Below are 12,703 nucleotides of genomic sequence, written 5' to 3' on the forward strand. Positions count from 1 at the left end.
AAATGAAAAATTCTCTGTTGTGTGTTAATGTTACACAGACCTTATGTTACCAGTGATTAGAAAAAAATATGTATCGGGTCAACCATAATGAAATCGGTCACTGGAGCAGCATGTGTATTAACAAAGCACCGAGTACATTTGATGTTCACACAAGGAATTTTCTAATAAAAATAAATTTGGCTAATATTATTTTGTGGCAAAGATGGGGTATATTATGTTACTGGCTATAAGAGCTCCAAAGTAATTTTATATTTACCAAAACCCAAAAAGAAATCCAGTCCATTAAGATTATTTGTTTATTTATATTTTAAGTGGTAACTATAATTTTTATGCCATATATGTAGACTGATGTTCTGTGTTTTTCTCTGGCCATGTAATTCACTTCGAGTGCTCAGTTACGTGTGGCCTCGAAGGCAATGTAGCTTTATTGTTCTGTTGAGAATATTTTGTATACCACTAATGGTTTTACAGTTTAGCATGCAGCTATTCACAGAATTTACAAATGTGTTCTTCAATTTTTTGTTATAATTTGTATTTATCCTCAGTTTTTCCTTTTTTCTATGAACAATGGAAGTGTGTGTGTTGTAATGCTCAGTTATTGACTTAGAATTCTCTCATTTGTAACTGAAATATTTCAATGATCCTCAGTATCTGATTAAGAGTCTGATCAGTTTCTTGGAAACTGCAATAACATTTTTCATTGGTAGATCCTGCTCTGTTAGAATTATCTCAATTTGTGGTACAGCATTCAGAGTTGCAGAGAACTGCCAGTTAAGGTGTGGAGTCTTGGCCTTGACTCTTCATTGTCCTTTTACTTTACATTATTAAGTTAGTTTGTGTCCTTCAATGTGAATCTTCTCTAGCTGTGATTTCCATGTGATGCTTAAATAAGCAGAACATATCTACAGATATTCCAATTTCCTTTACACTCTCTTGTTTTGATAAAAAAAGGTGTTTCTTTTGTTAATGAGGACTTCTAAATTTTCATGATGCGCGTAAATATTGTCTATGTGTACCACAAGTTCCTTTCAGACTGTGGTATTCTGCGTCACGTTTTGTATTTTTTCTAGTTTATTTATTTCATATTTTGTTTACTGGTGATTCATGTTGTGAATCTATCACAGGAAATGGGAAGTGCCAGTTCTATGTTTTTTGTGGTCACATTCCATGGTATTTCATACGTGGTACTAATAAGTTTCATGTTAGTCTACAACTTAGATTCTGTAACAGAAAAATAAATTAACTATGAAGGTAAAATTTTCTGGGATGTTAGGCTGCATCATGTTTCTTTTATACAATTGATATTTCGACTCCTGAACTAGGATCTTTTTCAGGATCTCGTATTGTGATCTTTACCCTCCCACACATCGCCATTTAAGTTCTCGTTCTTTGCACAAATTTTGAAAAACTTAGAAGAATAAGATTACAAAAGAAGAACTTTTTTACTTATCTTGATTATCTCATTGTTGTTGATGGCTCAAAACCTTGTCTAGGGGTATATTCTTGCAGCTGAAATTTCTATTTAACAGATTCCTGCAGACGAAATAACTGATGAAGATTTGCCTGTCATTATGACTTTCTTTTATTTTTATCCCATTCTTTTTTTTATCACCCCAGAAATTACATTGTTGTTGACAAGTTCAGAAAAATGTCTACTTCGATCAGAGACATGCCCACCACTACTTACATTCTGCTTTACTTACAATTTCCAAAGAGTTTCCAAAGAAAAAGAGCTTACAAACATTTTTGATGGGAGAAGAATCTTTACCAAATTATATCATTATTTCATAAATAAATCCAGAAACAAATTTTGTAATTAGTGCTAGATTTTGAAATTAATAATATTAATTTTATGTATTCCAGAGATTGTGCAATTTCAATTATTCCTAAAAGAAGAGTAGTTTTAACTGTTAGTGCATATCAATTTTAACTCATTAATTTCTTGTTTATACATTTTAGCCTGAATATAATACATCGTGTACAAAATCGTATGAATTCTTTTAATGAAACAACTGAGATAATTTGAACCTATGCAAGAATCGATATTATACATTGTATCAGATATTTCTATAAAGAAAAACGTTATATCCTCTTCAAAAAATTTGGAAACAGAATGTTTACAATATTTTGTGACAGACTATAAGGTTTGTCAAACGGTATACAAAATGGTGCCCAGAATAGCGGATAGATGTATAGAGCATCTGATACGTAACATATTACAGAAAAATGAAGATACATATCTACTATAAAAATCATAATCTATGCATATATCAGGATATGGTATTCAGATTTTCAGATCTATGGAACTTACTGTCACTAGACAAATAAGGTCAAAGGTACAACATTACACCACCAAACTGTAGAAATAATTTGAGAGGCAATGTAAATTACTGGAATTTATAAAATTTAAGTTAAGATCTATAACATCAAACCTTCATTTAAGTGTACGATAAGTGAGCCGACTTGAAAAACTCACAATGGTACAGACCAGCAAAAGTATACTCAGTCACGAGTAGGAATCAATCAGCCATGTAAACCATAGTATTCAAGGATATGTTGACTCACAAGAGAACAAAATAATGGGTAAGTGTTAGAGCCTAAGTTTACGATGTGGGGATTGACCCATGAATCCGAACCACACCAGGTAAAAACCAGCAAAAAATCTTCCAGCACAACAAAATGAATAAAGTGCATAATCATACGAGGGAGAGAGAGAGAGAGAGAGAGAGAGAGAGAGAGAGAGAGAGAGAATCGCGATGACCAGGGGTACCAAAAACAGAGCTAAGCGTGAGTCTGACTATAACTCAAAATCCAATCAGATTCAATATTGCAACACTCAGGATAAATTCAGTTAAACATAGTCATAAATTAGCTTTAAATGATGTCGCAATCCACTACCCACTATTGTCCCATTTCAATACTGTAAAAAGCCCTACTCATTTAGTCTCATGGCTCCTATATATTAAATTCTAAAGCACAGATAAATTACAGAACACAACTATATAGTGTATCATAGATTTTAACTCAGTCAGTATATAAGACAAAACTTTAAAAATCACATCTTACATAATAAATTCAAGACAAACAAAACACAGTTATATAGTCGTATGAATCTACAGATAGATTTAAATTCAGTCAATGGATAAAATAGGACTCTAGAAATCACATCATCTTTCATACTAAATTCATGACAATGAAAAAAAAGAACAAACAAAAATTAGATACTTTTGGATCAGGTTGATCAATACTTTAGATTTCTCTTTGGCTTTCACCAACACAAGATCTACTTCAAACCTGTAAAATCTACCTTTACCACCATGTCTCTACTTTCTCATATCTCCCAGTTTTATCATCATCTTCCTCAGTCAATAGATACGACAGAACTTCAAAAGTACATGATCTTACATACTACATTCATGGTAAAAAAAAAAAAAAAAAATAAAATTACATAATCTAAAATATCTGCAGACATAGTGAACATTTTCTTCTAAATTAGGTGTCATTATTCATCCATGTTCACATGCCTTGTCATCTATACTACAAGTTAACAGTGCTTGGCATTTTACATACTTGTTTTGCTTACCAGTAGCTCCTCTTACCTTTACACATGCAATGGACATTTCCACAAAATTCTTACTATACTGGATTTTGTCTCTAAATTGTTCAGATATATCACAAATTGAGCTACCTTTATCAATCAAACAATTACCTTCCCACTGATCTATCTTAATCTCGATTTAAGGACATCTAAAATCTGATCGTCATCACTATTATTAGACACTTAATATAAAAGATCACTTTCTATTTAATGAAATGCTATAGCTGCCCTGTTTTTGCAAGGTTTTAACAACTTTACTGGTATCATAGCATTACTTTGGTTATACAGGGTTGTTACAAATGATTGAAGCGATTTCACAGCTCTACAATAACTTTATTATTTGAGATATTTTCACAATGCTTTGCACACACATACAAAAACTCAAAAAGTTTTTTTAGGCATTCACAAATGTTCGATATGTGCCCCTTTAGTGATTCGGCAGACATCAAGCCGATAATCAAGTTCCTCCCACACTCGGCGCAGCATGTCCCCATCAATGAGTTCGAAAGCATCGTTGATGCGAGCTCGAAGTTCTGGCACGTTTCTTGGTAGAGGAGGTTTAAACACTGGATCTTTCACATAAACCCACAGAAAGAAATCGCATGGGGTTAAGTCGGGAGAGCGTGGAGGCCATGACATGAATTGCTGGTCATGATCTCCACCACGACCGATCCATCGGTTTTCCAATCTCCTGTTTAAGAAATGCCGAACATCATGGTGGAAGTGCGGTGGAGCACCATCCTGTTGAAAGATGAAGTCGGCGCTGTTGGTCTCCAGTTGTGGCATGAGCCAGTTTTCCAGCATGTCCAGATACACGTGTCCTGTAACATTTTTTTCGCAGAAGAAAAAGGGGCCATAAACTTTAAACCGTGAGATTGCACAAAACACGTTAACTTTTGGTGAATTGCGAATTTGCTGCACGAATGCGTGAGGATTCTCTACCACCCAGATTCGCACATTGTGTCTGTTCACTTCACCATTAAGAAAAAATTGCTTCATCACTGAAAACCAGTTTCGCACTGAACCCATCCTCTTCCATGAGCTGTTGCAACCGCGCTGAAAATTTAAAGCGTTTGACTTTGTCATCGGGTGTCAGGGCTTGTAGCAATTGTAAACGGTAAGGCTTCTGCTTTAGCCTTTTCTGTAAGATTTTCCAAACCGTTGGCTGTGGTACGTTTAGCTCCCTGCTTGCTTTATTCGTCGACTTCCGTGGGCTACGCGTGAAACTTGCCCGCACGTGTTCAACCGTTTCTTCGCTCACTGCAGGCCGACCCGTTGATTTCCCCTTACAGAGGCATCCAGAAGCTTTAAACTGTGCATACCATCACCAAATGGAGTTAGCAGTTGGTGGATCTTTGTTGAACTTTGTCCTGAAGTGTCGTTGCACTGTTATGACTGATTGATGTGAGTGCATTTCAAGCACGACATACGCTTTCTCAGCTCCTGTCGCCATTTTGTCTCACTGCGCTCTCGAGTGCTCTGGCAGCAGAAACCTGAAGTGCGGCTTCAGCTGAACAAAACTTTATGAGTTTTTCTACGTATCTATAGTGTGTCGTGACCATATGTCAATGAATGGAGCTACAGTGAATTTATGAAATCGCTTCAATCATTTGTAATAGCCCTGTACATGTTGTCAGGTAAAGATTGAACACACTGAATGGATTTCATAGCACAATTAAAATCACTTATTATAGAAGGAACACAAAATATATTACTGTCAAAATTGCATTTCCTACTGAGATCTTTCTTCATTTCATTCCATCAATTTGGATACAAATTCTGGCTAACCACACCTAACTTACTCCATAATGCAAATTTATCTATGTTATAATTAATATGGTTCCAAACAAATTTCAAAAAATTTTCATCTTTATTCTCTAGGCTTACATATAACTCACCTTTTCTGTTTGGATCATTACTCTGCTTGACAGTAATGAAAAACTGCTTTGACTGGACTGGTATTTCATGACTCTCACTTACATCATCACAAACATCACTTACCTTAACCTGTATTAGCAACTAACTCTGAAACTTCAGTATTCTTAAACTCCACAAAAACATCATCATCATCATCACCCAAAATTACTTTATCAACAACATCATTAACATCACAATTCTCATCACTATCAAAGTTACACACCTCACTTACATTCATCTGCAATAAGCTACCAGTTTCATACTTATCAATCTCTCAATACACAACTTTTATTGGCACCTACATCACAAACACCACTTAATTCACATCCAATACAGTCATCACTTGTTTTACATACATCAATAACACTTTTCTCTGACCAAGAGAAGAAATCATTGGTACACACTACATCAAAATTCTTGTTACTCTGACATTCTGGTTTGCGGTTAGTATCTACATCATTATAATTAAACATAGCATCCTGAAACTTTTGATCAAAACATAAATGATAAATCTGATGTTCCTTCTGTTCAACTTCAGATACCTCTGCCACATTATTAATATTATTATTATTGTTTAAATGTGTGTGTAAATTGGGGGTCCTGTGGTAGTTGTGTTTCCTCACCCCAAAACTGTGGACCTTCATTGAGGTGGACCACCGTTTCCTGAATAGTTGCCTTTGTGATTGTTTCTCCTATTATATTGCCTATCGCTGTCCCCATTATTCCTGTTTTTCTGAGGTTCAAAATTTCTATATCTATTACCATTTGAACCTGATTGAAATTACCATTATCTCTGTTTCTGTAGTTGTTACCACAGCGATCTCTATCATTTCAATTGTTATGGTACATGTTTCTTTCTACTGTCCTATCCAGCATGTCAACATATCTTAAAAATTGTTCAAGGCAATCGTCTGGTCCGTGTACTAAATCCCAGTGCAACCTTTCTGGTAATCTCCTTTTTAGTGCATCAGTTAATGTCATTTTGTGAAATGGCCTGTCAAGGTGTGCTAATTTCTTGAGTTGATTCTTAACAGAACTTTTTCAATGTACCATCTCTATTCCTATAATTTGGAAAATTCAGAAATTCACTTTTAAATCTCCCTTGTTCAGCCTCTGACCTAAATGTATGTTTCCCACTTACTTAAATTTAGATTTAGCCAAGAGAGAGCTCCGTCTTCAACACATCTTTTAATAAATTTAATCTTTTGATTGTCACTCACACCTGACACAAAACTACCCCTACAGTGGTGCAGAAAATCCTCTGGACGTAAATTGTCTGATGGAAAACTTTTGATTACAATGTTGAACCACGCAATACCATTGTTTGAATACAGATTTTTGTGAATGAAATTTTCCTGAACTACTGAATTTCTTTGATTTAGAACATTTACATTATTCAGCATATTTTTTGCAACATTTAAAATTTTTTGATCTAGACTACTGAAGTTCTGTTACATTTTTTCCTCTATGACCTGTTGAATTCTAATGTCATTAACATTCTTCTACTGTTATGAAAATTATGCAACTAACTCATTTTCCAAAATAATAAATTTATTTTCTAATACATTGATATTTTCATTCATGATTTTTTAATCCATTTTTTAGCTCCAAAACCTGATTACTTAGTTAGTCTATTTGGTATTGTACCCTGTCCATTTCACCATTGCTTTCAGATTGTATTTCCATTAACTGATCATTGACTGCATATAAATCTGCTACTGTTCTCCATTTTTATTTCTGTTAACTGATCATTAACAGCTCTAAATTCACAATTGTTATCTGTTTTTATTTCTATTAACTGATCATTAACTGCATTCAATTTTACCAAACTCAATGGCATAATCTCGGTTTTCACTGCTTCGCTGCTTTCTACACTTTCACTCGATTCATAAATGACTAGGCTACATACTAAAGTTTTCACTTCATCACCACTACCCTTGTCTCTATTGATTTTGCTAGCAATCACACGAGTCCACGTGAAGAATTAATTTCAGAAATGGTTTGTACTTATCTTTTCTGATGTACTTCATCATAGGTGTAAAATCCTCTTTCAATTGATCCAGTCCATCATTGTTGATATTATATGAAATTCTCATCACTGTTGATAAAATTTTGTTGGGCAGATCTCTGGTCTTCTTTCATTGAGTAATTGAAGCTTCCAAGTTTTCATTTACATAAAAACTGCAAATACACATATCCAAAATCCATCCTTCTTCTGCAACAGACAAAACTTCATTATCAGTCAACAGATCACAGCTGATGCCACCACTTGTAGTCTTTACCCTCCCACAGATCACCATTACAGTTCTCATTCTTCACATGAATTTTGAAAAATTTTGAGAAAAGTAAGATCATGAAGGAAGAACTTTTTTACTTGTCTTTATTATCTCATTGTTGTTGTCAATGGCTCAAAGTCTTGACTAGGAGTATATTGTTGCAGCTGAAATTTCTGTTTAACAGGTTCCTGCAGCCCAAATAACTGATGAAGATTTGCCTGTTGCTATGATTTTCTTGTATTTTTATCCCATTCTTCTAAATCACACCGACTTAACAATTTTCACTTCTATCACACCAAATATTACATTGTTGTTGACAAGTATAGAAAAACGACTACTTCCATCAGAGGCATGACCACCAGTACTTACATTCTGCCTTACTCACAATTTCCAAAAGGTTTACAAAGCAAAAGTGTTTACAAACTTTCTCGACAGGAGAAGAATCTTTACCAAATTGTATCATTATTTCATAAATAAATCCAGAAAAAAAATTAATAATTAGTGTTACATTGGAAAATTAATAATATTAATTTTAAGTATTCCAGAAATTTTGCAATTTCAGCTATTCTTAAAAGAACAGTAATTTTAACTGCTAGTACATATTGATTGTAACATATTAATATCTTTTTAATACATTTTAGCCTGAATATAATGCATCGTATACAAAATCATATGAATTCTTTTAATGATACAGCTGAGATAATTTGAACCTATGCAAGAATCTATAGTATACATGGTATGGATTATTTCTATAAAAAGAAAGTAATGTTAGAGGAAGGTGACTTGTTATAAGGAACTGAACTGTGTGTTCAGTCAACAGTGGACACCATGACATCCTGAAGAAGATCGCAGCAGAGCTATCAAAACAACAATCATAAAGGAGAAATAATATGCCTCCTAACAACCCAGTAGATTCCAGTAGATTTTAGCTTCAGTGACAGCAGCCACAAAAGCCTGCAGACTTATATTATTTAAATATGTTTATAGTAATATGCATTATTCAGGAATAAACATTGTTCTAACCCAACTGCCCACTCTTTTCTGGTCCACATGAAAGTACTGGGGACCGAGGTGAGGTGGTTTTGCATGCACGTACATATTGTTGTCTATTTCTGGTGAAGGTCTTGCTGCCCAAAAGCTCATCTTCTGACAGTCTGTTTGTTGTACCTATCTGTGACTCAGCATCTCTATTGCATGGTGAGGAGGCACTAACCTTTTCATAATATTGTTATTCCTAAATAATTTGAAATTCTCAACCAGAGTTTTCTGTGCGTTACTGGTTATAATTATAAACACTAATGCACACAAATAAGGATCTGGGATTTTATCTAAGTGCTGCAGGTATACATTGTTGCACAGGAGCTCTTCTGTAGTGTGAAGTGACCCTTGCAGTAGAAACTGACTTAAGTTTCTTAAATGATGGTCAGTAAGTAAATGCGAGTGTGTTAGCCTGAAAATATAAACGTAAAGTGTGAAAAAAGTGTAATATGCGAAAGATTCCGTGTCTATTGTGATCCAAAATTTATTGTGTGTAATAGTGTCACTTAAGAAGTGAAAGAAAATGGTTCCTGTGCAGGAAGTGTGTGATGTTTCTCAGAACGAAAATACAGCCATTGGAGGTAAAAATATGCCATGTACTAAGTGTGTAGCTGATACTGAATATCTAAAAGAATGTATCGTAAATATTCAATCAGCAATTGATTCTTTAAAGAGTGATATAATAAAACTTCGAAAGGAAAATACTGAACTGCCTAGTTACCTGAAATTCCATGGGCCATCCAAAACAAAACCTACAAAAACTGTAAATAGTGGAAAAGAAATGCAGAATGAATGGTTCAGAAGCCTAAATATGACAGCAATAGACTCAAGTGTGTGTGTTATGGAGTGTGTTGATATAAGCAACAGTGCAAATAAAGGTGAATATTATAAAAAAAAGCGACAGACCAGAACACAAATACAATACAAATGGACACATTGGATTTTAAGGAGAAATACTTATTCTTGCTGACAGTCACATACAAAAAATAACAGAAATGTTTAAAGAACTACAAGCTAATGCAACCGATACAGTTAATCCGGGTGCTCCAATGAATGAAGTTGCACAGGACTGCAAAACACTAGCAGGCCCACTAACTAAAAAGGATGTTGTTTTAATATTTGGTGGTGCAAACGATGTCTACCAAAAAAATGCCATCAGATCTGCTAGAAGGGCGCTGAATAATTTTAAAAATCTAATTGTAGTATTATCAAGCATACCACTCAGAAAAGATCTAGTTCCAAGTTCATGTGTAAACAAATCATCTTATTATGGTTATTTTCATGCCATTATGACATATGGAATCATATTTTGGGGAAACCAGCCACTGGCTAGAAAAGTGCTGTATGCACAGAAAAGTGTCTGAACAACCATGAGTAAAGTCCACTGTAGAACCACATGCAGAAATCTTACTACAGGACTTGAAATCCTCACATCCATTGCACAATACATATTATCTATGATATGTTTCACAAGAGAAAAATGCCACTTTTTAAACCTAAGAGTGTGTATCACAGTCATGATACTAAAAGAAGACACCCATGCAAACCCGAGTTGATGCAGAAAGGGAGCCACTTCAGTGGCTGTAAGGTTTTTAATGCCCTCCCTTTATAATTTGAGATGATGAGATCTTGTTTTATTTATTTTTATTTATTTAGCATCAGTGTCATTGTACAAACAATATTGGACTTGTCATACATAGAAATTAATGATATAGAACATACAAAATGAAACTGTCTAAAATTGGATTTGTCATACACAGAAATTAAAATATAGAATGTACAAAATGAAATTGTCTACAATAAATGACAGCAAACTTACAGTTTCTTTCCATATAAATGGTTTATAGTAATTTGTTTCTCAGTAACAATATATAACTAGTACCATAGATGGTAAAGTATAATAAAAGCCGAAACAAACGAAGATAGAAAATTTTGGAGGTTAGTTTGTATAGTCATTTTCTTGGTATTCAAGATATTCTTTTATTGAGTAGCAACATTTATCAATTAAAAATTTTCTAAGTTCCAATTTAAAATTTGTATTGTCCTTTAACTCTTTAATGTACTGAGGCAGTGCATTATAGAGCTTAATGCCCATGTGGCTTACATGCTTCTGAGTTCGTGTTCTTCTTACTTGTTCTATGTGGAGATCATTCTTGTTCCTTGTGTTATAGTTGTGACAGTCTGCATTTGTGTGGAGATTGCTTAGATTAGCTTTGGTTAAAAGTACACATTTAAGTATATAAACTGATGGCAGAGTAAGTATTCCTAACACTTTGAAAAGAGGTCTGCAGTGAGCTTGTGTCGGACTGTGGGTAATTATTCAAACAGCTCAGTTTTGTAAAATAAAAATGTCTTTCAAATTATTTTTTGAGCTGGCCCATTCTGATGCCTTCTAGAGTGCAAACATTTGCAATAGCTCTCAGTGCAAAGCAGGCTGGGTGAAGTCTGTGTGTAAGAAATTTTATATGGTGTTTCCAATTCATAACTTCATCAATATGCATTCCTAACACTTTTGCAAAATGCACTCTCTCTATTAGTCTGTCATCCAGTTCTAGATTAATGTCTTCATCCTGAATCATTTTACCAAACTGTATGTAATTTGTTTTCTTTGCATTGAGTGTAAGTTTATTTGGACTGAACCGAGTCTCAATACTTTTTAGGATTTTGTCAGTAGTTGACTGTAACAAGTTTTTAAAGTCACTCACTATCAGACTTTTGTCATCTGCATATAGTACTATTTTGGCTGTATCATATTGTAACTGTAAATCATTGACACGTATGAGAAAGAGTAGTGGCCCTAAGATGCTGCCCTGGGGTACTACTAAAGGACCTTCTTTTGCTTCTGAAACTAACCTTATTTTTTGATGTGAATTTACAGTGGTGAGCTCTACAATCTGAGATCTGTTTTTGAGATATGAATCAAACCACATTTTAACTCTTCCTCTAATACCTACTGCTTCGAGCTTATCAAGGAGCATTTCATGGCAGACCGTATCAAAAGCTTTAGATAGATCTAAATTGATTCCTACTACACTTTTTTTTCTCCAAATTTTTAATTATTTCTTGGGTGTAGTCTATAACTGCAGTTTCTGTGCTTCATTTTGCATGAAAACCATGTTGATTACTATTCCAAAGTTTATTATTGTCTAGGTAACTAGTGACTCTCAATTTCATCAGTTTCTCTAATATTTCAGAGGAAGCAGGAAGAAGTGATATGGGATGGTAGTTTTATATTTTATGTCTGTCTCCATTTTTAAATAGTGGCCTCACTTTTGAGATCTTCAGTCGCTAAGGAAACACACCTTCACTAAAGGATAAATTTGCAATATGTGCTAAAGGTTTTGCAATCTGCACTGCAGTCCTTATTATGATTGAAACTGCTACTTCATCAACAGCTGCTGCCATTTTTGGCTTTAAGCTTCTAATCACTCTAATTACTTCCTGTTCAGTTGTTGAAGGAATATTCATGCTGCAGGCAACACTTGGAGCATATATTATTTTTTGTTTTGTGAAGTTTATGTTTAGTGAATATGGTACATTTAAAAAATAGTTATTAATATAGTTTACCATTTCCTTCTTTTCTATATTGCAATTTTCACTGCATAAGTTTCAGAATTCAGTTTTTTGCAGATGTGGCTTGATCAGTTTCGTTTGGTCACTATTTAAGCTTAGGGATTCTCAAGTATTCGTATTAGCTATATGCTGGCGACCTAGTTTTTCCTCCTATTTCTTCATCTTTATAGATTGCCTGAAACTGAATAAAGCTCATTTTACTATAAGAAGTGGAAAGACCATTTGTGTTAAAACTGTTCACAGTATCCTTAAAAAACTTATCAACTAAGACCTCAAGTTTCTCTAGTGAAGTACTGCTGTG

General features: G+C 34.2%; 1 protein-coding gene across 1 annotated transcript in view; it reads left to right on the forward strand.

Annotated features, from left to right (window-relative positions):
- Nucleotides 1-12,703, forward strand: part of LOC126237535 (filamin-A) — a 914,413-nt gene that overhangs the window by 361,328 nt on the left and 540,382 nt on the right. The window lies entirely within an intron of this gene.

The sequence above is a fragment of the Schistocerca nitens genome, chromosome 2 (assembly GCF_023898315.1).
Source record: "Schistocerca nitens isolate TAMUIC-IGC-003100 chromosome 2, iqSchNite1.1, whole genome shotgun sequence".
In the NCBI taxonomy this organism is placed as follows: domain Eukaryota; kingdom Metazoa; phylum Arthropoda; class Insecta; order Orthoptera; family Acrididae; genus Schistocerca; species Schistocerca nitens.